This window comes from Simochromis diagramma, unplaced genomic scaffold (assembly GCF_900408965.1).
Source record: "Simochromis diagramma unplaced genomic scaffold, fSimDia1.1 OVJJ01000373.1, whole genome shotgun sequence".
NCBI classification, from domain to species: Eukaryota; Metazoa; Chordata; class Actinopteri; order Cichliformes; family Cichlidae; genus Simochromis; species Simochromis diagramma.
This window is the reverse complement of record NW_024387066.1, coordinates 44,940-72,515: the sequence shown is the minus strand read 5'-3', so window position 1 is coordinate 72,515 and position 27,576 is coordinate 44,940. Positions and strand designations below refer to the sequence as shown.

The window sequence follows — 27,576 nt, the reverse complement described above, 5'->3', positions numbered from 1 at the left end:
TCTGGATCCAAGCGTCGTAGCTGCTCCAGGATGAAAATTTCCAGTTTTGCCTGGAGCAGAATTTCAGGGTCGCTCTTGTTGACTTTAATAGCAACCGTTTTGTTGTTTTTTGTATCGCGACATCTGGTTACTAAACCAAAGCCTCCTTCTCCAAGGAAGGCCTCTACCACGTGGTGATCTCCTAAAATGGTCCCTTCCGTTATTTGAAGATCATCTTCAGAGGCAGATGGGTTGGCTGAGGTGTTGATGTCTCTTTTTGAGGAAATTCAACTGAGTTTTGGAAACTGCAGCTGAATTTTTGCGATCCATGACTTTTCCAGCTTGAAGGCTGCTGAGAGAGCACAAGGAGTTCTCCCCCTGTACTATTCATGTCAGTGCAGGGGGTTCTCCTTATGAGGCCAGGGTCGAAAAAGGGATGCTTCAGAACCTCCGAGGGTGTTATGCGCTGATTTGCATCCAAGGCCAACATTTCTTTGATTAGCCTTACAAATAATGTTTGGCCATTTTCCGGTCCTCGCCTAACTTTCAGCAGTTGTTCGAGGTCATCGAGACACTTAAGTTTTATCGATCGAGTTTCCTTGGATCGATAATCTGTCTCGTATTGAAATTGTTCTGGGGTCTTAAATGTCCAGCGCTGTTCGTTGTGGTTATCCTCGATGAAATAGCTGTCAGTGTACAAGCCAGACTCTAGGAGATGATCTGGTAGCTGACCCTGAGTTTCAATTATGAATTTCAAAACGTCATAATCGTCTTCCCCAGGATAGAGAGGCACCCCTGTAGCAAGCTCCACAGCTACCAGCCCTAGAGACCACATGTCAATTGCTTCATCATATGGAGTGCCAAGCATAATCTCAGGTGCACAATAACCAATTGTCCCCACACAGTCACCAGGAATCACTGCAGAGGTGTTACATGCAATGCCAAAGTCTATAAGTTTGACTCTGACTTGAGACTCACTGCGGTTCACAACCATGATGTTGACAGGTTTGAGGTCAGCATGCACTATTCCCACAGACCCCAGGTGGAATAGAGCATTTGCGAGCTGATGCAAAATTGGCCTGATTTCTCTCATTGGGAGACCTCGGTTATTCCGGTCCCCTATGTAGTCTGACAGGCTTTGGTCGAGGAGTTCGAAATTCAAGCAAATGCGCTCTCCATCGAGGAAATAGCCGTTCCATTCGACAATGTTGCACCTGTCTGGATCCAAGCGTCGTAGCTGCTCCAGGATGAAAATTTCCAGTTTTGCCTGGAGCAGAATTTCAGGGTCGCTTTTGTTGACTTTAACAGCAACAGTTTTGTTGTTTTTTGTATCGCGACATTTCGTTACAACACCAAAGCTTCCTTCTCCAAGGAAAGCCTCCACCACGTGGTGATCTCCCAAAATGGTCCCTTTAGATATTCCAAGCTCATCTGAGCCGAAGGATGGGTTGGCTGACATGGTGTAATGTGTCTGTTTGCGCTGTGAATTGGTGAGAAACAAAACTGAACTTGTTTTGGTTTCTCTCATAAATTGCTCTCAAAACTTCTCGACAGGGTTTTAGTTGCTGCAGGTCAACGTCCGTTAAGCATAAAGTAACAGGTGAGCGCTCCTATTTATAGGTTTTGGAATCAAAGCAAAGTTATGACATCAGAAAGGATCAAAGCAAAGTTATCACGTCACAAGCGATCGAAGCGATTCTAATATGTGCGCATGCGCACATATGAGAAGCGATCGAAGGGATTCTAATATGTGCGCATGCGCACACACGTGCTTGTTTGTGTAATATTGTTCACACTAAACTTGACCCTAATCAATTTAATATCAGTCAATCAAAGAAAATGTTAGTTTTGGAAAATTTTAAAATGACATAACTGACAGTTAAAACATTTTTTGTTCATGTATTTGTTATTGTCTTCGGGGTTTTTTTTGCATACCATGTTAAGCTTTTCTGTATATAGTCATGTCGTAGATTTCGGAGCAAACAAGAAATTGAATTGGATTTTAATATTGCAGTGCTTGGATTTCGGATTTGGTGCTTAAAACTTCTTGAAACTGTAACCGTATTTCATTCACCACAAATAACTATCTGATTGAATAGTTTTCTTATCAGATAGAGAAATAAAACGAGTCGCAAAGTCTAAAAGCAACATTTCTCTGCCTGGGCTGTACCTCTGCACGTTAGTCTGTTTCAATGTGTGACCCCCCACCCCCTCCCTGATCAGTCGGGGGTGAGTGCGCTAATGTGCCTGGAGGCCGTTTTAATGAGTGTTTGCTGGAAAACGAAAAATACAAGAAGGATTTGTACGTTTTCACAACGGGGGAGTTGCGTAAGTACTAGTAAATAATTTTCTCGAGTGTGTACGTTACACATGTTATTTGTTTTAAAATTGGTATTATTATTTTGCTAGCTAGCAAACTCGCGGGATAAAGGATTGAAGTGCACTCAGTGCGATACAATACGGTGGCGCTATTCTAACAGTTAGTTATTGCAGGGTAACTTGTAGAATATGCTGTGAATTGAACCAAGATTACACAGCAGTAGCAGTAATACGAGTTACTTCCCTCAAGTGAAAGCGTTAAACGTTAGCCCGATGCTTAACTAGCCAACGTCAGGCTTTCTGATTGAAGGCTAAAAGCGACGTTGTCACCAAGGTAAATAAACAGAATATTGATGATATTTTTGTGTATTGCTGCAGCCTTTCAAGTATTAACCTGGTGTCTTTGGGAACAGCTTAGGGGGAAATGACGGTAATATGACTTGAACCATATGGGAAGAAAGAATAGGCACTTTTTTGTGCTAGCGAAGTTTCCTCGCTTTCATTCAAAACTGTTTATCATTAAACAATTGAAAAAAATGGCTTTTTCAAGCTGACATTGAGGCCTGTGGGGCACTATCAGCACTGAGACAGTAGACAAGGACTATTTTCACACTTTAAGGCTTGCCTGTTTATTTAAGGGAGATGAACAGTACCATTATAACTGTACATAATAATATCAATGATGATCGATTAAATAAATGGGTTTTTTGAAGACGCTTGTGCATTTTTAAAGTCTCAAGTGTTGAATTGATCTGAGTATGTCATCTGTTCAAAGCCTCTCCCAGTCAGTGCTGTTCTCTATGCCTGTCTTACTCTACATGATGTTATTAGCACAAACACTTTAAAGGTGATAATTAGGTCTACAACAATAACACAGACTGCAATGTAGTTAAGCGTCTTACAGTTAGTTTTGAATGAATGAACTTAAAAAACAACACAAGCAAAGATCTGTCTCCTCCTGTTTTTTTGTGTCACATAAGAAAGAAGCATCAATATCTGATGAGAAGACTTATTAATTTGGCCTTTCACGTGCTCTTACTCAGGTGATGCGAAGTGAAATATGCATCCTTTTTTATGGTAATGTGCTGGAAAATGTTGAAAATGGACATTAACGTGCTTACAAAGTGCTTGAATTTGACCCTGAAAGGTGTATGAAGCCAGAAAAAGTCACACTTGGAGTAAAAACCTCTCATAGCAAGTTAATCATATTCAATTGATTTGATGCTTTCAGCACAAAATTTAGCCACACAGTCAGGACAGCGTCTGCTTTACCTTCATCGGTAAACGTGTTTATGCAGTACATAGTAACAGTGTGGCTGAGTCCTCTGGTTCAAATCAGTTCCAGTACATTTGGAGATGTAAGTCTTAACCTTTCACATGCATCGGGAAGGAAAAAACATTTAATCTTCACAGTACTGCCGAAGTGCAGCGATACATTGTGAAGTGCACATTTGCATTTCTCATACAGTACCGAGCAAAAGTCTTGAACCACCCCCTTATTTTTTCGTGTTTTGCCAGGTCAGTCTGTGTTAACGGTGTTATTAACTGCATTCTTCAACTAAAGAAGTGAGAACAAATGATGTGGGCTTTTGTTTTTTTGCAGTAGGCTGCAAGTAAATGTGTACAGATACAATTTAAAATTGGTTCTTTGTTAAGTTTTCTGGTCCTTTCCGTGACTTAGGTGTCTGTTTATGTTTGAATGTTTCAGAGATTAGTGTGAAGGGTCTTAACAGACAAAAAGTGGTCAAATACAAGCCCTGGATTAAAAATCAGAAACACTTTAAAAAGCCTGGAGAGCTATTCCTTAATACCACTTTAAAGATTACAGGGAAGTCCGGATCCCTGGAAGCAAATGAGGGATGGCTCAAGACTTTTGCACAGTGCTGTACATGTCATGTTCCCTGTTTTATAGCTCAGCTCAAACTGACACGTTCTCACTAACTGCTTCTCATTTTCTCCACAGTAAACTTTGACCACTTCCAGATACTGCGGGCCATCGGGAAAGGAAGCTTTGGAAAGGTAATGCAGCCTCCATTTTTCACGCGACTTGTATATTGTTTGCCCTTAATTACCCACCCACAGTCGTCATCTCTAAAGAATCAGTGCAAGCGAAGCGAAATGTGCTGGGATTACACTTTAGTTCTCGTGTGCTGCTGTTATTTAATAACAGTTATAAATGCAGCTTCTGTAATTATTTCTATAAAGTCAGTTAGAGGAGAGCCGATTTCTATTTCATCTCACTCAATCTAGGTGGGAATTTTGACCCCACGTCTCAATTTAATTACACAGCAGCAAAATTCTGCGGTCTATTGTCATCGCGCTCAACGGTTGGGCTGAAGTCAGGAGGAGAACTTAGTGTGTGTGTGTGAGATACACAATTGGGGCTGCAGAGATTGGAATAGTTTACCTTCATTTTAAATATCACTGCCCTGTGCACATTGTCGGCTTTAAAATTCAAACTTAAAGAGTTTGTAAGTAAACTGGCTGAGATGAGACAGACGATGCACCGGGTCCTCGTCTGAGTGCTGGCTTTCAGTTGTGCTGTCTCTCTTGCCCAGCCATGCACACACAGACACTGTGCTACACCTACACAGTGATGACAGATGCTCACCGAGACGCGTCCAGGATACATTTTGTCCTTGCTGGAGGTCATTCTTGTGTTTTTTGGCCCACTGTTGCCTCACACCGAGCTCCTGCTGTTCTTTGAACACTTTAAACAGCTAACAAACTTTTAGCTTCCTGTTGAACCAACTTAAGTGGCGGGGAGAGGTGTTTTATTATTGGTACATTGATTTGTTTATTTGTTGGACGCACCTCAGAGCAACAGGCAAAATGACCGACCCGTCTCCAGTACCTGCCCCAGTCTTTACAGTTGAGGAACACACAACATAACCCTCTGTCCTTACAGAAACTCTCTAAATCCTGTACGTTTCTCCTTGACTGCCCTTGGCAAAGTTGAAACTTCAGCTCCCTCCACTAGATTTTTCTACAGTATGATGCTGGAGGTGGCTCAGCCTTTGAGAGGGCGCTGCTCTTGTGGCGACCTGCAGCAGGCGTTATGGCCTTTTCTTTTTTGTTTTTAACTTTGTTTTTACCTTTGTTCTTAACGTGTTTTTAACTTTTTGCCGCGATGGAGATCTTCTACACCTTGTTTTTATTGTTGTCTGGCGACTATTCACCTTGAGTCATTTCACTCTCACGACTACTCACTTATACACGCGAGGAACTCCTTGGATTCCGTGGTCCTGTTTGTCTATGTACGACTCTTCTAATGATCGGACAAGATGTGATTCCTTGGTGAGGATTATTTTGCCCGGTTCAAAGACCTCATTTGGAAACGCCCGACGCTTGAGGGGACAACGCCTGAAAAGAAGGCGTGTCGCACTTCAGCGTGTAAAAAAACTTGGATGAAGAATCGTGTTCCTTGATCCTTCTATGATTCTGGCCAATTCCAATCTCTTAGCACCCACACCGGATGACTTACAGGAAATGTTGCTTCCATCTACGGGAATACCGGGAGGCTTCGTCTGATGGCGCTTGTATGATGCGCGCTTGTCTGATGGCTCTTGTTGATGGCCGGCTTCCCGGAGAGTGGCTGACCGAGATGGACAGGACACCACTGCGAATCAGCGCTTGCGGACCCCTGTTCAGCTTGGATCGGACTGTGGAGCTAAGTACAGCCAATCTCACGGAGGGATGGGTTTGTTTTGTACTATCAACAGGGCTGGTGTAATAACTTTTACTGTGCGGGAGCGTTTTGTGTCTTCCTGACATCGCGCCTCCTTCCGTATCTGTAGGCCTCTTTTTACTTACCGACGGAGGTTCCCTCAAATTTTTGTCATGTGTTTACATTAATCCTAAAGCTGCGTTTTATAAGTTGCTGCCGACCGCCATTTTTTAAATTGTTACCACAATCTGCAGACTCTTCCCCTGATGCCTCCTAATTTTTTCTTGGTGTTTTAACAATTGTCATCTTAAAGAAAATCACTGAACCCCCATTCTTTCAATATGTCATTGTCCTACAAGGAATAACAAAACGCTTGGTTTTTGTATTAATGTCCCAATTAAGTGGGGCATATAAGTCTGTGGCCGGAACCTGCGCTAGGGTTCTTCGGCTTCACATGTTATTCACCTCCTCCCTGCTTCCAGACCTGTTCGATTTGAGGGAGAAGGCTGGTGAAGCGGCCTAATGTTCTGGACAACAGGACAGTTGTGTTGCCCTTCGTGTGTTTTCGATTTGCACTGAACCTGGTCCTTGTTTCACATATCGAGCACTTTTGATTTGGATGAACTCACCGATGTGGTGTGTAGCACATCTCTTTTTGCAAAGACTCTGTGGTTTTTTTCCCCAAGTGGGGTCCCCCAGGAGGGGGAACTACGACTTTCCCTAATAAACAAACCTCTGGCTCTCTAAAGATATTAAGATGCTTCTTAAAAGGAAACTTGCTTTTAACGAGGGGGGAGAAGTTCCACTTATGCGACTATGAGGAAGAAGGTGAGGGCTGCCATAAAGATAGCCAAGATGCGGTGTATAGACATAAGCTGAGGCAGAATCAGCAGTAAACACCTCCAAAGCGTTGGCTTGGTATCTTGACAACAATGGCCCAGGGCTACCACACACAGCACGAAAGGAACCAGTAATATCATCCTCTACGCAGCGGCGCCCCCTTACCCTCCCCAGCCCCCCCCCACTCAACATATCATCTGGCAGACAGTCTTAACACGTTTTTTTACTTTCGTTTTGAGAACTTTGATGTTCTAGGAATCCCAGCACACTGAGGCCCGCTCACCCTTACAAGACCATCACTCCCCCATCTCCACTTTGTATGATGAGCACGGGGGATGCACTGGGGGATGCACTGAGGGGATGCACTGGGGGATGCACTGGGGGATGCACTGGGGGATGCAGTGAGGGCTGCAGTGAGGGGCTGCAGTGAGGGCTGCAGTGAGGGCTGCACTGGAGGCTGCACTGGCGGTTGTAGTGGAGGTGTAACGGGTGGAGGAGTGGCTGCCTGAATGGCAGGGTGTAGTGATGGTGGAAGGGAAACAGGTGGTAGTGTGGATGATGGAACTAAGGGCGACTGAGTGGCAGGGCGACTGAGTGGCAGACCGAACTGATGACTGAGGCGATGGTAGAGGTGAAAATGGAGCGTGTGGTGGAGTTAATGGCTGTGCCAGCGGGGACACAGGAGACGCAGCTTCAGGAGGCTGGGCAGCTAAGAGAGCTTCAGGAGGCTGGGCAGCTAAGAGAGCTTAGTTGCCCAGCCTCCTGAACCCACGGTTCGACACAGAAAAAGAGTCCTTACTCACCACAGCCGGCGATGTACAAGTCCGAACGTCCGTCGTTTCAGCCGAACGTCCGGCTGAAACGACGATCACGCCGCCAGCGCGCCACCCCACAGCCGGACGTTCGGACTTGTACATCGCCGGCTGTGGGGTGGCGCGCTGGCGGCGTGATCGTCGTTTCTTTTTTGATGATGGCTCTGACGGGCCGAGCAGCTCCACATCCGGCCCTTCAGGCAGGTGGGCAGTAGTAGCTGGGGGATGAAGGTGGAGCTCATTTTGGATTAAATCCTGTTCGAGTGGGTGGAGCGCACTGAGTAGCCAGGGAAGACCAGAGATTAAACGCTGTAGTCTGGTTTCCACAGCACGGCGAAATTCCTTCCCCTCATGTTCGAGCCACAGATGCAGGAGTCTTTCCACGGAGTAGATTATGTCCAGACGCAGTTCTTCTGGTGGGTTGAGTGCTGCTGGGTCCATGTCTGGTCGCGTCGTACTGTCATGAATCGCTGTGCGGCAGGCAGGAGTTGGACCCAAAATGCAGGACTCAGGGGATGAACTCAAAATCACAGCTTTATTGGCTGGTCACAGAAAAACGAGCATACAAAGTAAACTAAGCTAAACTGGGAAACAATGGACTAAAACTCACAGGGAGATCCACACAGCATGAGGGACAACACGACACTGACTCAGAGAAACACAGGGTTTAAATACACTGGGGAGTAACGAGGGGAATGAGACACAGAAGGAGGGCACAGCTGGGAGAAATCAGAACTGATGAGACAAGGAAGCAAAGCAGGACACATTCACATAAGACACGGACCTTCAAAGTAAAACAGGAAGGATCACACAGAGACGCGAACTTGACAGTGGAGACAGCAACTAAGAAACACAGAGACATAAACCATAAGGCAGAGGACTCTAAGAACCGAGAGACACAGAGGGGAACTCAAACATGCAGACACAGACTTACACAGAACAGAGGGGACACAGAGCAACATGAAGGGCAAGGGATCAAAACTAGAAACCATAGAATAACTCACACGAGTACAATAATACAAACATCACAAAGAACTAAAAACGCTGGGTCAGGAGACCCAGGACCGTGACACTACCGGTGCTTCATCCACAACTACAGTCAGGTAGCAGCAGCACACTCACACGACTTAACTCCACAAAGCTCCCCTTCACCCGGTCTCACGAAGCTGATAGAGCTTTTGCCAAACTCAAAGACTTGTTTTCATCTGCTCCAGTTCTGATTCACCCAGAGAGCCATAAGCCATTTATTGTAGAAGTAGATGACAATGGATCCTCTTTTAGGTCTGGAAGATGATATGATTATGAAGATGATACAGATTAATATACACTTTGTTTTTTGGGTGTAGTTTTTAATAAGATATTAACTTTAAAAAAAATCACAAAGCATATTATGGGGAAAAGTAAAAAGGTACTTAATATAACATTTTTAGCAGGGTTGACAAAAGGTCTGTCACGTTAATTTGCTCAAGAATCGATTTTGGGCATGTGGTATATGGGTCAGTGGATAAAAATTGGCTAAGAAGTTTGGATGTTATCCAAGCTCAAGCACTGAGACTTTGCTTAAGGGCAGTTAAAACAATGCCAATGTGTGCTTTACAAGTAGAATCAGAAGAAATTCCACTATATATTAGAAGACAACTAGTTAATAGTTAACAATTGGATACATTTGAAAGGTCATAATAAAAATCATCCTGTTAAGAAAGTGTTAGAGGATTGTTGGGAAAGAGAAAAGATTTTAAAAATAGTTTTGGGTGGGTTGGGGATAATAGAGCTGGAGCATTTAAAGTATTAAATGCTTTACCATTTATTAAGTATTAAGAATAGAAGAATTACAACAGATATTTGTCAAGAATTTTATAATAGAGTGGTACAGTGACTATTTACAGATTTATACAGATGGATTGAAAGATCACAGTTGCAGAAGGGAAGCCAGTTAAAATTGGAGACTCCAGTTAGAGAAATGAACATTTCAAAGGAAAATCGTTTTAACCTGGCCTGGAAGCTTTTCCTTTTAAAATAATCAAATGACACTGGAGGGAGGACTCGTTTTAATCAGGATTTATGTGGACTTGTTGTGATAAAAAGACTGGATTGGAAACTTTTGGTGTGCTGAGTTCAAGGAGCAACACCCTATTCTGGAATTCGCAGGTAACCAATGAGAGGAGTTCAAGACTTGAAGAAGAAGAGCTTGAGAGTTGAACTCCCAGGATCTGGTGTGGAAACCCATTCTCTAACAACACAAGGCCTGATAAGGCGGTTGGAAAGTCTTTCTCAGGAAGATGCAAAATTTGTATGTGCTTGGCTGCTTGTTCTTCTTAGTGACCACCTTTTCCTGTTTGTAACCAGGCTAATAATCTGGGCAGCTTTGGGCCTTGGATTGCAGACCGGAACTGTGTCCTCAGCCACCAGTCTGCTTTGGAGGAAAAATAAATCTTGTGTACCTTATTTTCAGTGTGAGTGTGGTGGTTTTCTACTGGTCACTATTAGAACTTATTACTTTCTTGGATGCCATTTTTCTGCCCATCTAACATACATGGTGTATTAGTTTGTAGTAAAGCAGCTCTCCTCTGGATGAATACTGCCTCCACCTGAGAGATCAGCCATATCTGTAACTATGTGAAAGAGTAGAAGAGCAGAGAGCTGAAACTGATGGTGGTGGTCAGACACGTGACTTTATGTTCTTTTTGACATGAGCAGAGGAGGGAGGGTGAATGTGTTGGAGCTGAAGCTGCCTGGAAGGAGGAAAAGAGGAAGACCTCAGAGAAGATACATGGATGGAGTAAAGGACATGCAGAGGGTTGGTGTAGCAGAGGATGGATGGGGTGAAGTTCAGGCAGGTGATCTGCTTTGGCGACCCATAAAAGAGGGCAGAGAATTAACTACATACATATATTTGTTTTTTGTTTTTTTTAATATATTATTTATGTGACTTATTCATCCAAGAGCAACTCAGCTTCTGATTCGAGTAGCAGGTATTAAAAAATAAAATTTACCAAGCGATGAAGAGGCTTTACTGAATTCTCAAAATGCAGAAAAATAATGATTTAGATGGATGATTAAAAGATTTCAGCCCTGCAAGGAATGCACAGATGACACTCTACTGCACTGGGAAGTTTTTGTACTTTACTTTGTGTATATTTCACAGCTGGGAATTTCCGCAAGGAAGGGACAAAGTGAAATTCTCTAATTTGTTTCTATGTATTGTATAATAGCCAGTGAGGGGACAGAGACATGTCAGACTGTGGGATTATACATTTGTTAGTTTTTCTAATGGCCTCTTCAAAAGGTAAGTTTTATTCCATATAGTTATTTTTGGTTTTTTAAGTTATTTATTGTGACAGGAAAACAAAACAAAACAAGAAGCTCCTAAAAAGGTCATAAATGTGAGAACTTTTCCAAAGAAATCTCAGTCAGTTATGCCTGAGACAGAGAGATGATTATAACAGAGTAAAGATAGCATTAAAATGTTGGTGACGGAAGTAATGCTAAAATCTCAACAAGCCAAAGTTACATACATGTTAAAGGGAAAGATCAAACAGTACAGAAATGAAGAAGTGGGCATTACGGGGCTTCCCCAGTGAAATAACTGAACTTGGAGCACAAATTAATAAATAACATACCAGTAATCCACAGAAGGGGAGGCCTCTGGGAAAATGTAGAAAATCAATGGGAATTTCTACAGTAGCACGAGTTACCAGTCAATACCAGTCCTGGTACTGGTTATGTTGAAGTGATGGGTTTTATAATTCATTTTTGGTCCACTGAAGGGATTGTTTTGTAATCCCAATATTGATATTTTGTAAATAAAAATATGACCTCAATTAATCTTGTAAATTCCCTGCACTTGTCATAGATATCTACATGATGTCCAAAAAATATACATCAAGTCCAAGGTTCTAATGTTGAACGCCATATTGATGTCCAGCTTAAATCATGGTTGGACCTCCAAATTGTTGAAAAAGTTCAAATGCAGTACAGACCTCCAGAATTGGTCATGGACCAACAGAACCAATATAAACATGATCTGTACGTCTGTCTGACTTTCTTTGTTTAGTTGGTAGCTAACTGAATTGTGTTACTTTTTATAGATTATAGAAAATGTACCTGAAACATACAGTATGAAACAATGACTGTCAGGTTTATATTTATAGTCTACATCACATTTAAGTGGTACCCACATGTCAATTTGTTTGAGCCTAAAACACAGACTACTCCATGACCCGAATTATTGTTTAATCCTTCCCATCAATACCTCTCAGTTCCACATCTCTAACTCATGTTATTCTCCATGCAGCTCTAACAGCAGTGGTCCAAACACAGCAGACTGTGCTGGCAGCAGTGGGAGAAGATGCTGAATTCAGCTGTCAGCTCTTGGAGACTAAAGACGTCCTTCAGGTCACATGGCAGAAAATCTCTCCTGATGTGGAGACAAATGTTGTAGAACCTGCCTCCAAGTTTATGGTAAGAACTTTTACCTTCTTTAACCAACAACAGGAGACTCAAACTAATGTAATGATTTGATGTAATGATATTTGTCAATCCATCACAGAGCTGCATGAACCTGTTGTTGATGTCAGAGAGTCAAACTCTACTGAAGAGTGGGTTGTTTCCTGTTCAGCCACTGGTCGACCTGCTCCCACTGTAACACTCAGTGTCTCACAACAAGACCTCAGCTTCTCACAGTACAACACTGTCAGTGTGTCCAACACCAACGCTACATTCACTGTCACCACTACAGCTGTGCTCTCAGGTTCACGTAAACACAGCACACAGGTGGGATGTGCAGCACGAGTGCTCTCTGCTCCTCACAGAGAGGTGATGGTGACGATTCCTGAGGTCCAGCAGACGTCAGATTATCAGTGATGGTGAGAAACTGAGATGCAATAACAATGCATTGTGGTAGTATGCATTTTCTCTTTGATCAATAATTGATGTATTCATTTTGATCAGTGTCACATTTTTCCTGCTTTTTCAAGTTTCCTCCTGGATCATTGTATTAGCTGCAGTATTGGTGATGATGGTCTTTGTCAGTGTTGCTGCTCTGCAGTAGGCTACTCTTTACAGAAAAAGACCAGATAACTTTCATTTTTGATTTCTTGTCATTTTTTTCTACACCAAAATCTATCCAATAATATCTGCATAACATTTTCTACTTGTGATTTAGTTATTAATTCTTTGCTTCATGATTCAATCGGTCTTTGTCTAGTATTAAATTTTATGTCTCCCATTTAATCCCACTGGCTTTAAAATGTTTCACCAGATTTTTAAGAAGTATTTCCAGTCTTTTGTTGTATTTGTCCCAAATGTTCTGAAATGTGTTGCATGTATTAAAAGAAGTTGGACTTTACCAAAAAATGTACAATGTACTTCTAAACTTACATTTATGAAAGCTGAACAAACATTGATATACTTAACTTTTGTAACAGTGAAAGGCGATCTGTTTTTATTGATAAATATATATGTTTGCATTACTGTTATTTGGATTGCCATGTTAGAATGTAGCAAACAACATTGTTTGTTCCTCTATGGTTTCTTAATTTTTACAAATTTAAATGTTTTTTGTCAAAAGATTAATAATTTCATATTGAGGTCAGACGGTCAGCAGTTTTGATGTTTTTGCAGAGATTTTATTTTTTGCAAAATAGCACAAGTAAACATTAAAAGTAGTTCCTAAATCAAGGCGTTTATTATTAAGGCGGCCATTATTATGGCCCTGTGTGGAAACAGTGATTGCCCCCTAAACCTAATAACTGGTTGGGCCACCCTGAGTAGAAACATCTGCAATAAAGCGTTTGGGATAACTGGCAATGAGTCCTTTGCGAGGTGGTGGAGGAATTTCTGCCCACTCATCTTTGCAAAACTGTTGTAATTCAGCCACACTGGAGGGTTTTTGAGTATGAACCACCTTTCCAAGGTCTCAGCTCCTCAATCAGATTCACGTATGAACTTTGGCTAAGCCATTCCAAAGTCTTTATTTTGTTTTACTTAAGCTGCTTAGAGGTGGACTTGTTGGTGAGCTTTGGATCAAGTGCACTTCAGCTTGTGGTCGTGAACAGATGGCCAGACATTCTCCTTCAGGATCCCAGAAACTGGATTCTGTTCATCTTGACGTTGCATCTCCAGACTGAGAGATCTCAATTACTTTGTTTCTTATTTGCTTCTGAATTTCCTTGGATTGCGCCATGATGTGTAGTTTTTGAGGATCTTTTGGTCTACTCTACTTTGTCAGACAGGTCCTATTTAAGTGATTGATTCAGCACAGGTTTGGCAGTAATCGGGCCTGGCTATGACTATGGAAAAATTGTATATTTTTATTGATAAATGCATATATTTTATGTCTGTTATGTGCATTGCCATGTGGAGAATATAAGGAACAGAGTTTGTGTGGTTTACATTGTTTCTTCCTCTTAGATTTCTTGATTTTTTTTAAAATTGCAATAACTTTGTTAATTTCAGTGCACTTTCACATTTCTTTAAATTCAAACTACAGTCCTGTGAATAACTAGAAACACTTCTAGCAGCACGAATGTGAGGTAATTGTTTTCTGCTTGACTTTATCAGTCTCTCATATTGTTGTGGAGGAATGTTGGCCCACTCTTCATTACAACGTTGCTTCAGTTCTTTGAGGTTTGTGGGCATTTATTTAAGCACAGCTCTCTGAATGTCCCAGGTTGAGGTCTGGACTTTGCTTTTCAGCTGCTGTAGATTTGCTGCTGTGTTTGGGATCATTGTTCGACTGCAAGACCTAAACTTTACCTATTAAACAGTTAACTCTGCATTTTACACTTTGTGTGAATATTGTTGCAGATTTCAATTATTAACGTTTTTTATAACTTTGTTTTTTCTTCTATTTAATATTTGTATAGAATATTTCTACTTCATATCTCTGTCTTCTTTTGACCACTCCAACATCGCTGTAACTGTGTCCTCATGTACTGACAATAAAGCTGTTTTGTATTTTTTATTGCAAATGTTTCAAGCAATTTGTAGCTGTTTTTTAAGTTATTTTGTTATTAATATAGTATTTTATATTGTTTTTTTCCCCATATTTGAGAAATATTTAACATGTTAAAGTCTGTTTATGTACAATTTGGTGATATTAGCCCTGATTATTGGAGGAACTTGTACATGAAGCAGATTTCTGAGACTTCAGATTTGAAGGTTGTTGTCATATAATCTAAATGATGGCAGATTAACCGCAGTGGACACAGAATCTAAACTCGTGCTGTTATTGTTCAGCCCTGCAAATTCGTGCCAGGAAAACTGAACTGATGAACTAACAAAGACAGAGATGACGGAGTCAGTGTGTGCAGAGATGTGGGGCTGTGGCACTCCGGTACGTCTATTTTTGTCGTCCTAAGACAGAAAGTAAAATACATCAGTGAGTTTAACTGGTTGAAATTCAGTAGTCACGTCAAAAGTATTTCATAGAATAAAATGAGTAAAAACAAAATTAGTGATCAAAGCTGCCATCATGACATCTCACGAGTAGATTTAGGAACGTTCTGTTGTGCCTAAAAGTGATTGTCTGCCAAAACTGATTTCCAGTATTTTGCCAAAAAGTGATTGCCTGTATTTAAACTGCTGTAAATAATTTGTTGCCTCATAATATGTGATATATATCAGATTTATCCCTCATAAATGATATCAAGTCATCTTGAGCCACGACATTCCTGTTACAAGTTAGAAGCTGCAGTCAGTTTTTTGCAATGTTACTTTTTATATCCTTTATTTATCCGGTTAAAAAAAATCTTGTTGACATTAAAAATGTCTTTTTTAAGGTGATCTGGCCAAAAGGTCAGCAGACAACAAATATAACAACAGTTCTGTAAAAATATTTTTAAACATCTAAAAAGGACTGGATTGCTTATAATTTTGGTGCAATGACACAGAGTCATAAAGATACTTGAAAAACAGGTAGTTTTGCATTTTATATATAACCTCTTTGTAAATCCTATTCACTAAAGTCTATTTACCTGTATAAGTAAAGACATTAACTATTAAAAACACCTGTAAACATCGGAAATCACTTTTTGACGTCTGTCTCTGTAAGCTTAGCGACTAAACTCTGGAGAGCAAATTAGCATGATGATTCATTTATAAATATTCACTCGTGGGCGTTACCTTTAAATCATCTACTAACGGTGCGTTTATTTAAAAAGACACAGTCAGAGTTCCTTTCAGTAATTACCTGCCAAGAACAGCGTGGATTAGCAGCTCAGAAACGAGCAGAAGCATTGAAGGACGAAAACAAGAAGGGAATGTGTTGCAAAATAAAAATAAAGTTAGTGCCGACAGTTCTCACCAATGAACAGCGCTTCGCCATTGACTACTGAACACTTCCCGGTGTTTAGTAATCACTGGTGTCTAAGGACAATTTGAGACTTCCAGGAACTAAAATTAAACATAGCAGTATAAAAAATAACTGGAGTGGCTCCTCCTGCTGAAGTATAAAGCCACAGTTTAGCATTTAAAAGTTAACAAATATTAAACCCGTGGGGGGGAAATCAGTCTGTATCAACAGAGATTTACACAGCAGCTCACACTGCCTTGCAATGAAAACCCAGTAGAACCTTGATGGGGCTGTACTAGCGCACTGAGACGTGACCAAACACACGTACGCACGCAAAACCTCACGCTACGAGTGTGCGTATATGAATACCACCTGTCTCCCTTTACAGCATGGCAGACTGCGCGTTTATGCATTTATTTCCTCTTTTAATGGTCTTTTCTAAAGGTAAGCTGTGTTCCGTGTAATCTGATTTGTGTTTTAAGGCTGTGTGTTGTGGCTGAAACAAGAAAAAGTTTACTCGTAATAATAAAAAAAATGGTTAAAAAGAGGTCATAAATATGAGAGCTTTGTCTCTGAAGTTATAAAGAGATTCAATAGAGATTGAGAAATTATTTCCATAAACTTTTACTACAACAGATGCTCCATATGGAAAGACATGTAAATGAATGAATGAATGAATGAATCAATGAATGCTCCCACTGTAACACTCAGTGTCTCACAACAAGACCTCAGCTTCTCACAGTACAACACTGTCAGTGTGTCCAACACCAACGCTACATTCACTGTCACCACTACAGCTGTGCTCTCAGGTTCACGTAAACACAGCACACAGGTGGTATGTGCAGCACGAGTGCTCTCTGCTCCTCACAGAGAGGTGATGGTGACGATTCCTGAGGTCCAACAAACACCTGATGATGATGGTGAGAAAATCTAAGTCATATATTTACAGATGAATGATAAGTGGGTCCATTTAATTACGATCTAATAACACTGACTTGTCTCACAGATTCCACCTCAATCATTGTAGTAGCTGCAGTGGTGTTGATGGTCTTTGCCTGTGTAGCTCCACTTGTCACTATTCGTGTTAAACAAAAACAGAAGAAGAGGTAACTTTCACTTTTGTTTCAACATGTCTTCTTCTAACATGTCTCTTTGTAATAATATGATAATAATCCTAGCACAGGATACAGTTACTTTCATCTTTATCTTTTAAACTGGGCGTCCTTCATGAGGCAACCCTAAAGGGATTTGTCTCCTCTCAGAAATGAACCGAGCATCTTTTATTTGTTAAATATATGCATGAACCATATGCTTGTATGGAGCCACTGTTTGCAGTGAATTCGAATCGTTTAAATCATTTAAGTCCAAAACATTAGAAAAAGCAAACATTAATGGTAACAGTTAGCTAATCTGTAATTTGGAAGACTGACAGATGAGCAGTAGGATTTAAAGTACACAGAGTGGAGGCTAATTGGCCTGAAGAAGGATATCAGAAAGATGATTGGACTAGACTAGTATGTTAGAGAACCTCTTAAACAAACAAACAATGTATGATTAGACCCTGAAAAACTGGACAGAAAGGAACAAAGAGTAGATGAATATTAATATCTATAAAGGACAGATTGTGATTGAATTGTATCGCCAAAGACTATTCACTCAAACCTCAGTCTGCGACTGGGGAGAGTGCCCGCCCTATGGAAGACATCCTGCATCGTCCCGGTCCCCAAAAAGAACCGGCCCAATGAGCTGAATGACTTCCGACCGGTGGCACTGACGTCACATCTTATGAAGACTCTAGAGCGGCTCTTCCTCAACCTCCTCCGACCACAGGTACAACATGCCCAGGACCCACTACAGTTTGCATACAAGGCGGGTGTCGGAGTGGAGGATGCCATCCTGTACCTCCTACACAGAGCCCACTCACACCTGGATGGGGGAAAAGGCACGGTCAGGATCCTGTTTCTTGACTTTTCCAGTGCCTTTAATACCATCCGGCCCTGTATGCTTCAGGAAAAACTGAACAGGATGGAGGTGGACCCCTGCCTGGTGGCTTGGATCTCCGACTAACTCACCGACAGACCACAGTACGTCAGGCTGAAGGACATCACGTCTGACACTGTGGTCAGCAGCACAGGAGCACCACAGGGAACTGTGCTGTCCCCTCTTCTCTTCACCCTGTACACCTCTGACTTCTGCTACAACTCTGAATTATGCCATATTCAGAAGTTTGCAGATGACACGGCCATCATGGGGTGTATCTGGGATGATCAGGAAGAGGAGTACAGAAGTCTGGTGAGGAACTTTGTCGCATGGAGTCACACAAACCACCTGCAACTCAACACCTCAAAGACTAAGGAACTGGTTGTGGACTTCGGGAGGTCCAGAGAAGGTCCACTGCCGGTTCAGATAGAGGGGGAGGAGGTGGAGGTGGTCAACAAGTACAAGTACCTCGGGCTGTGGGTGGACAATAAACTGGACTGGTCATGCAACACAGAGCACCTGTATAAAAAAGCCCAAAGCCGACTGTACTTCCTCAGGAGGCTGAGGTCTTTTAACATCTGCAGGAAGCTCCTGAGGATGTTTTACCAGTCAGTGGTTGCTGGAGTACTTTTCTATGCTGTGGTGTGCTGGGGGAGCAGCACAGCAAAGAGGGACTCATCCAGGCTGGAGAAACTGATCAGGAAGGCTAGCTCTGTGGTTGGCATGAAGCTGGACACTCTGGTGACAGTGGCAGAGAAAAGGACACTAAAAAAACTGCTGGACATTATGAACAATGCTGGGCATCCTCTGCACACGGCCATAAACAATCAGAAGAGTCTGTTCAGTGACAGGTTGCTTCTCCCCAAGACAAGAACTAACAGACTTAAAAACTCCTTTGTCCCACACGCCATCAGACTGTTTAACTCCTCTCTGGAGGGGAGAGGGAGGGGAGACAGGAGGACAAAGGAGGGGGGAACAACTAAGCTGTAGTGCCTCTTCACCTCACTGTACAATACCTTGTGCAATACCTTTTGTAAATAGTCAACAGTGCAATAGACTCAATACTTGAAATGTGCAATTCACTTGTATTTTTATTTTTTATTCCTATTTATTCTATTTATCCCCTTCGTATATTTTATTTTTATTTATATTTGTCTCTGTATTTATATATGTGTGTGTGTGTGTGTGTGTATATATATATAACAATTCTGTAACTGTAACTTCGGTCGTTGCTGTGCTTTTTTTTTGGAAGTCGAATTTCCCAGAGGAACCCACCCGAGGGATTAATAAAGTTCTATCTTATCTTATCTTATCTTATCTCATCAATAAAAGGTCACCTACAACACTTCCACTGTCAGGGTCCTGAGTCTGAGCGACCCAGGATCTCTGAGCAGTAATAGACTTATGTTACTTGTGTATTTTTGGTGTTGCTACCTCTTTTCTATGATTTTACATATGTGTGTGTGGGTGGCTGTGTGTCTGAGCACTCGTTTACAGGCGCCTTCAGGCCTGGTGGGTGTGGCCCTGCTAGGGGACTGGCCACACCCGAAACCACACACATGCTGCTGATCAGGCCTCATCGGGGGAGCTACTTAGGAGAGTCTTGGAGCTCCCACCGACGCGGGATCATTGTGTGAGACTCCACGTTAGTCATCCAGTTGAGCTTAGTTAGTGTGTGTATGCCTGCGGTTAAATGTGTCCTGACGGCTGCTTCTATTGTGTCCCCAGGAGAAGTGTGGAGCGCCAGACAGCAGCCAACACGAGGAGTGCTGAGACACGGACTGTTCACGGAGAGACACGACACGGGAGTCAGGGGAAAGCGCAGGGATTTATTGTTGTTATTTCCACACACTGTAAATAAACACACTGTTTATACACAGAGCACCGCGTCTGGGTCCTCCTTCCCCACATCCCCACGGTCTGCCATGCCTACAGTGACATCCACACCATGCAACACTGAACATATCTTAAGACATGGAAACCTTTAAGAAGTGAAAGGACAGACAGTGAAGGTTGAGAAAGAATTGCACTTAATAGATTTTTTCAGACCATTACAGTACTGGTATGTTTACTCTAGAAAAATGGTTGAATCATATTCCATATAGTACTTACTTAAAATGAACACACTTCAAGCCTCCAAAAATGACTGACAGCATCTGAAACGAAACAACGACAGATTAAGACTATACAAATACATGTTTATAAATGCCTAATACCCCAATCTCATATTTATTCTATCTATTAAGATGGACAAATTCTAAGCATTTGCTGAGCTCTTGACTTGTCTGAAGTGAAGCTAGATACTAAACGTATTCTGTACTTTAGGTAATAACAATAAAGCTGAATTTAATATTAACAATAGATAATTAGGAATGTTTTGCTCATTTTTATTCCACCTCACCACGTTACAAAAGGAGCTTTCTCAGCAGGTCACTCTTCTCAGCTGCCCCGTCAATGACCTTGTCAGAGTCCAATGACATGAGAATGTCCTTTTCAGTGGCCATCAGCATAAATATCTCCTGCTTGTTTGCAGAGAAGCTGCTTCGGGCTCTGCTTTTAATGAACTTGAGTGTGGAGAATGTTCTTTCACAGGCAACCTGAGTGAGGGAGAGGGTCAGCAGGTACTTGTATGCCAGCCCAAGGAGACGATAGGCATCAGACAGCATGATGAACCGCCTGAGTATTTGATAGCAGCACAGTGGGCAATTTTTGCAAGAACCACAGCTTTTGGTCACAATTTCACTTTCTTCGTCCCATTCTTCAGATCTGTCCTTTGCTGTTCTGGTCCTGTAGTCATCTACATGTGATGTCTTAAGCCTTTCCCACTGTTCAGCAAAACGTTTCAGTTCTTTTTTCTTTTTCTTTTTTTTTGCCTGTCCCATTTGGTTCTTTAGCCGTCAGAATTGTTGCCTGAAGACCAACAAGGATACCCAATGGATTTACTTTGCCAAATGGATCATCACCGCCTTGCCGTATTGGTCCATTTGATCAACCTTTGTTGTTATTTTTTATTATATTATATTTTCAGTTGTTACAGACGGGACAGACATGACTGAGGGATAGGAAAGGGAGAAAGAAAGATGAAGGAAAAGAAAAACAGAAGGGAAGAGGGGCAGTGAGAATGGGCACTTAAAAAGAGAAAGAAGAGGAAAAAAAATCTCCTGGATCACCTGTTGAGAGAAAAAGAAGAGAAAACAAGCAAAAAGACAAAGCAACATACGAAACACAACACCATCATGTTAATCTAGCTAAGTGTAAACAGCAGTAAATACTAAATATTGAATGTTGTTGTGTAGCAAGCAGGACCGACAGCGCACAATGTGCTTGGAAGTAGCAGCCAATAGAGGTGTAGTTTATGTCTATGAACAGTGAACACCCGTGTGCACACCTGTGTGGATCAGTGCGCTCGTATTCAAAAGGTTTCCCATGTAATGGTCTGCAAGAGGATGTAGAGAGCCATAGCCCCGTCCCCCAGGGCATGAAGCAGGCATGGAGGAGATCCAGGCTCCAGACATCCAGAGGCCCCAGAGTGCGAAAGCCCAAGGAGGACCCCAAACCTCTCTCCTCTCGCCCATGTGTAGTGTTGCTGCGTGTTGTTCTAAGGTGCATTTAAAACACAGGAGAGCATGGTGCTGCTGCAGAGCAGCAGGTGTTAGCACGGCCTCTCCCGAGAACCCTCAATGTCTACATGGATTTAAAATTGAGAGGTGGGCACCGGCGCCAGAGGTGGGGTTGAATACACAGACCGTCCACTGGACACCTTTAACGTGCCCACCCTCAAGGCCCTATATGTATGTGTTATGAGAGTGTGAGTAATGTGGATGTCTAAGTTGTGGAATAAAATTGAGGCACAGGTGGCCAGAAGGGGACGGGGGGGTGCCTCCCCTGCACCCTGGTGACACACCCGCACCCCAAGGCCCTACTTGTGTGGGTGGGTGTGTTGGAGCGGGAAGAGGGAGGCAGCCGGGGAAGGGGAGGAAAAGAAGGCAGGAGAAAGATGCCCCCCGCTCACCCGCTGACCCCAGTAGGCACTCCCGTCCTTCGGCACCCATCAAGGCAAGGGAGCCCAGGCCCATCCAGATCGGAACCTACGGCAGCAGGACCACCCCGCCCCACAGGACCCGGGGCAGCCCACCCGACCCCACCACAGAGGAAACTGTACCCACCCTAACATTCAATCATCTCCCAGACTGCACAAGACAGTAGACACCCAGGTTAAGTTTATTCTCCACCTCTCCTATGACTCTCCCCCACGTTTCAGTTCTGACTGAAGGTTATTAACTGTAGCCCTCCTGTCAAATTTAAGTAGACGGGTGCTGAGGTTTTGATATGCATTACTTGGAAGAGAAACTGTTCTGACCTGGCTAAACTTCCTGGAGTCCAACCATGCCAAATCCGCAAGAAGAGGGCCATGTATGACAAATCGTCTGTGGATTGCTTCAATAACTGTGTCCAGGATGATGTTGTGCCTCATATGATTTCTCAGCATTGATTTGCAACTCATCTTCAGTCACTCATGCCTGTGGGCTCGTGTCAGTCCACCTTGCAAATGCCAGACACACAAAGCAGAACAATAAATGGCGTCCTTTGCAATAAGTAAGCCACTTCCTGTTGGTGCCATCTTTACAGCTGAACACCCTCATCACAACTGCACTGCTGCTGTTCTGCTGTGGGTGGTAATCTAAGAAGGCCTGTAATATGGCAGGTTCAGGGCGAGCAAAGTAATCTATGCCCTGGCTCTCACTCTCCTGCTCTTCCATCTCTCTCTGCTGCTCTTCTGTCTCCTCTGTCACAGACTTCTCCCCTTGTGATGATCACAATCAGCCTGGTGCAACATGTAAGGATTGGCACAATTTGTTAAGATTTTGAGGAGTTTGAGAAACTAACCTTAAGCATAAAATAAAATTCACTATCACTAACACCAGCGTGTCTGGCCACCCAGCGTGATGTCACGGGAGGGGACGAAGCCACGATTTTTGGTCGAGCCACCATGTTAGTAGGCCAAACAAAGGGCTACAGGAGCGAAAGCACACGTAAACATCAGCTATGGCTCGTACTTGCTATGTTGTTGGTTGCAATGTTAGATCGCACGATTGGGAAGGGAATAAGCTGGAAAATGGGCTCTCTTTTTATCGTTTCCCCTCCTGGAAGCAACATGAGGGCTCTCATGTATCTGATGTTATCAAATGAAGACATCAAGCTTGGGTAGCAGCGGTGAGACGAGCTGATATCGAGTTCTCTGCCATCATTTTTTGTTGGTGTGCTCCTGACATTTTCATTCCGGTAAGTTCTAAAGAAATTCATATTGCTCTTTATAGGCTTTTAGTTTTATTTTCAATGCGCTGAGGTCATAGAAAATTAGAACAAACATCCTAGTGTGTGATGCAGCAGAACTATGTTCTGTTTATGGAGTAGCTTATCGGTGACAACTCCTCCAGAGTAGCAAGTGGAATTTGCCTTTTTTGCGGACGGCTCCTTTTGCCTTTCACTGCAGTGTGTTTATGTTTTCATCTAGAGCAACTTTTGGGGGCAGCTGCTGAGCAGAAGTCAATGTTATGTGCAACCTCTGGCTGTATCTTGGTCATATGGTCAACGTACTCACAACATGGAGGCTTAAAAACGGCCAAATCTTGCACTCAACCGTTTGTGAATTAGATGTGCACCTCCAGTGATTTATAATTCCGAAAATGATTCGCCATGTATGCGCTGACTCCACAGACAAGGTACGAGAAGGTGTCAGGGTAGGACAGTGGCAGTAGGTCTTCAGGGTTTCTACTCCACTGCCGTATTTCATACGGGTCCACATTACCAATGCATACTATTTTTTCCAAGTACTGTCTCTTGGCTTCCGGGCGCAATCAGTCTCGATACAGTCGTTTGACTTATGAGCTGATTTTAAGCATGGTTCTGGCAGTCGTCCTTCCAACACTGTGTGTTTGCTTTGATTCATGGCCCTCTAAGATGGTGCCGTGATCCCACAATGCATTGCGGCGTTACGTCAGCTGCAAAGCCCTATACCAGGTGCTGTAAGCTTTTCACTTTTTCACACAAACTGCAGAGGGCGCTGATGCTCATTCAGCGTTGCCCTTTGAAAAGATACAAATAACAGTTTAAACATTGAAGCTAATTTGAGCTGTTTTATCTCATTTTCTAGTACAGGTTTGGGTTGTGAGTTCTACACAAGGAGCACTTCCACAGATGCTGTAAGGTCAAATTTTTCAAGCATTATATCAATATTACTGTACATGCACAGAGCATTTGTACATGATTTTTGTGCCCACGACCTCCAAAATGCAATACAATTGTATTCTAATTTTGCTGTAATTTGCAGGTATGTCAAAAAATATTATATTTAAAATAAAATATTTAGAGATTAATAAATAATTCTCACTCATAAAATATATGTGGAAATAGAAGTTTATCACAAAACATCAGTGATGGGAACAACGGTGATAAAAGTAATGCCGTTATTAATGCCTGTACTTTTTTCAGTAATTAGTAATCGAATGAATTACTATTTCTATTGTTACAATGCCGTTACACTTACTAAAAAGACAATGTGGTGCAGGCGCATTACTATTTTTCAACACACAGACGAAACTGTCTTCAGCTTACTGCCAAATATGAGGGCAAAACAATCGCACAAGTGCTACTGATTGGCATGATAAACCAATCGCATGACCAATTTACAATTTTTCTGAATTGCTAAAATACATTTCCTAAAATCTCATCTCTTTGTCTCAAAACACTAAACACAAACTGTAAAAATTCAAGCTACACTCACAAAAAATTCGACTTGTTTTCCAAAAAAGACCCCAATTTTACCCAAAACTACTTATATATTTATATATTTATAAAGAATTTCAAACAACAATTAATTGATGCTCAAAGCAGGTTTATTTAATTAATATCCAGATTTCCAATTAGTTCCGAATTCATTCAGCAGCAAATCACATCACCAGTCACTTCAAGGCTGTATGTATTATTGTAAGGTAGACCCTACAATAATACATACAGAGAACCCAACAATCATATGACCCCCTATGAGCAAGCACTTTGGCGACAGTGGGAAGGAAAAACTCCCTTTTTACAGGAAGAAACCTCCGGCAGAACCAGGCTCAGGTCGGGGCGGCCATCTGCTGCGACCGGTTGGGGTGAGAGAAGGAAGACGTTTGTTGTAGGTCTGATTGAAGGACTGATGTGATGGTAAGTTGTCTGCTGCTCCGCTTTGAATATTGAGAGATTAGTTGATGGATTTCAAGCCAAATTGTGCCCAAGTTTAAGACCATATTCATTGGTTGTTTTTGTTGATGTTATTGTTTTGGGCTTTTTTTCCACAAAAATTTCTAGCTCCCCTAGAATTCTGGCCACCCAAACGATGATTGCTGCTGAGAGAGCACAAGGTTTTGTCCCCCTGTACTATTCATATCAGTGCAGGGGGTTCTCCTTGAGAGGCCAGGGCGGAAAAAGGGATGCTTCAGAACCTCCGAGGTCGTTATGCGCTGATTTGCATCCAAGGCCAACATTTCTTTGATTAGCCTTACAAATAATGATTGGCCATTTTCCGGTCCTCGCCTAACCTTCAGCAGTTGTTCGAGGTCATCGAGACGCTTAAGTTTTATATATCGAGTTTCTTTAGATCGATAATCTGTCTCGTATTGAAATTGTTCTTGGGTCTTAAATGTCCAGCGCTGTTCGTAGTAGTTATCCTCGATGAAATAGCAGTCAGTGTACAAGCCAGACTCTAGGAGATGATCTGGTAGCTGACCCTGGGTTTCAATTATGAATTTCAAAACGTCATAATCGTCTTCCCCAGGATAGAGAGGCACCCCTGTAGCAAGCTCCACAGCTACCAGCCCCAGAGACCACATGTCAATTGCTTCGTCGTATGGAATGCCAAGCATAACCTCAGGTGCACAATAACCAATTGTCCCCACACGGTCACCAGGAATCACTGCAGAAGCAGGACATGCGAGGCCAAAGTCTATGAGTTTGACTTTGACGGGAGACTCAGTGCGGTTCACAACCATGATGTTTCCAGGTTTGAGGTCAGCATGCACTATTCCCACAGAACCCAGGTGGAATAGAGCATTTGCGAGCTGATGCAAAATTGGCCTGAGTTCTCTCATTGGGAGACCTCGGTTATTCCGGTCCCCAATGTAGTCCCACAGGCTTTGGTCGAGGAGTTCGAAATTCAAGCAAATGCGCTGTCCATCGAGGAAATAGCCATTCCATTCGACAATGTTGCACCTGTCTGGATCCAAGCGTCGTAGCTGCTCCAGGATGAAAATTTCCAGTTTTGCCTGGAGCAGAATTTCAGGGCAGAATTTCAGGGTCGCTCTTGTTGACTTTAATAGCAACAGTTTTGTTCTTTTTTGTATCGCGACATTTCGTTACAACACCAAAGCTTCCTTCTCCAAGGAAAGCCTCCACCATGTGGTGATCTCCCAAAATGGTCCCTTTAGATATTCCAAGCTCATCTGAGCCAAAGGATGGGTTGGCTGACATGGTGTAATGTGTCTGTTTGCGCTGTGAATTGGTGAGAAACAAAACTGAACTTGTTTTGGTTTCTCTCGTAAATTGCTCTCAAAACTTCTGGACAGGGTTTTAGTTGCTGCAGGTCAACGTCCGTTAAGCATAAAGTAACAGGTGAGCGCTCCTATTTATGGGTTTTGGATCAAAGCAAAGTTATCACGTCAGAAATGATCAAAGCAAAGTTACCACGTCACAAGCGATCGAAGGGATTCTAATATGTGCGCATGCGCACACGTGCTTGTTTGTGCAATATTGTTCACACTAGACTTGACCCTAATCAATTTAATATCAGTCAATCAAAGAAAATGTTAGTTTTGGAAAATTTTAAAATGACATAACTGACAGTTAAAACATTTTTTGTTCATGTATTTGTATTGTCTTCGGGTTGTTTTTTTTTTTTGCATACCACGTCAAGCTTTTCTGTATATAGTCATGTCGTAGATTTCGGAGCAAACAAGAAATTGAATTGGATTTTAATATTGCAGTGCTTGGAGTTCGGATTTGGTGCTTAAAACTTCTTGAAACTGTAACCGTATTTCATTCACCACAAATAACTATCTGATTGAATAGTTTTCTTATCAGATAGAGAAATAAAACGAGTCGCAAAGTCTAAAAGCAACATTTCTCTGCCTGGGCTGTACCTCTGCACGTTAGTCTGTTTCAATGTGTGACCCCCCACCCCCTCCCTGATCAGTCGGGGGTGAGTGCGCTAATGTGCCTGGAGGCCGTTTTAATGAGTGTTTGCTGGAAAAGGAAAAATACAAGAAGGATTTGTACGTTTTCACAACGGGGGAGTTGCGTAAGTACTAGTAAATAATTTTCTCGAGTGTGTACGTTACACATGTTATTTGTTTAAAATTGGTATTATTATTTTGCTAGCTAGCAAACTCGCGGGATAAAGGATTGAAGTGCACTCAGTGCGATACAATACGGTGGCGCTATTCTAACAGTTAGTTATTGCAGGGTAACTTGTAGAATATGCTGTGAATTGAACCAAGATTACACAGCAGTAGCAGTAATACGAGTTACTTCCCTCAAGTGAAAGCGTTAAACGTTAGCCCGATGCTTAACTAGCCAACGTCAGGCTTTCTGATTGAAGGCTAAAAGCGACGTTGTCACCAAGTAAACAGAATATTGATGATATTTTTGTG

The 27,576-nt window shown here is 42.3% G+C and overlaps 3 long non-coding RNA genes across 4 annotated transcripts in view; 2 read left to right on the top strand and 1 right to left on the bottom strand.

Moving 5' to 3' along the window:
- Window positions 1-1,331: 1,331 nt before the first annotated feature.
- On the bottom strand, window positions 1,332-26,919 carry LOC120742142. The gene is made up of 2 exons (XR_005697786.1): window positions 26,620-26,919; window positions 1,332-1,750 (listed from the first exon to the last, which is right to left on the bottom strand). It is a non-coding gene; the product is annotated as an uncharacterized LOC120742142 (long non-coding RNA).
- LOC120742134 overlaps window positions 1,896-27,576 on the top strand; it is a 34,885-nt gene continuing 9,204 nt past the window's right edge. The window contains exons 1-3 of one of the 2 annotated variants that reach the window (XR_005697776.1): window positions 13,204-13,214; window positions 21,292-21,298; window positions 26,920-27,224. This is a non-coding gene — a long non-coding RNA (uncharacterized LOC120742134). Of the gene's footprint in view, window positions 2,308-4,261; window positions 4,318-13,203; window positions 13,215-21,291; window positions 21,299-26,919; window positions 27,225-27,576 lie in introns of those variants that run through there. The other variant, XR_005697775.1, reaches the window with a different exon arrangement.
- On the top strand, window positions 10,844-12,458 carry LOC120742139. The gene is made up of 2 exons (XR_005697783.1): window positions 10,844-12,078; window positions 12,167-12,458. It is a non-coding gene; the product is annotated as an uncharacterized LOC120742139 (long non-coding RNA).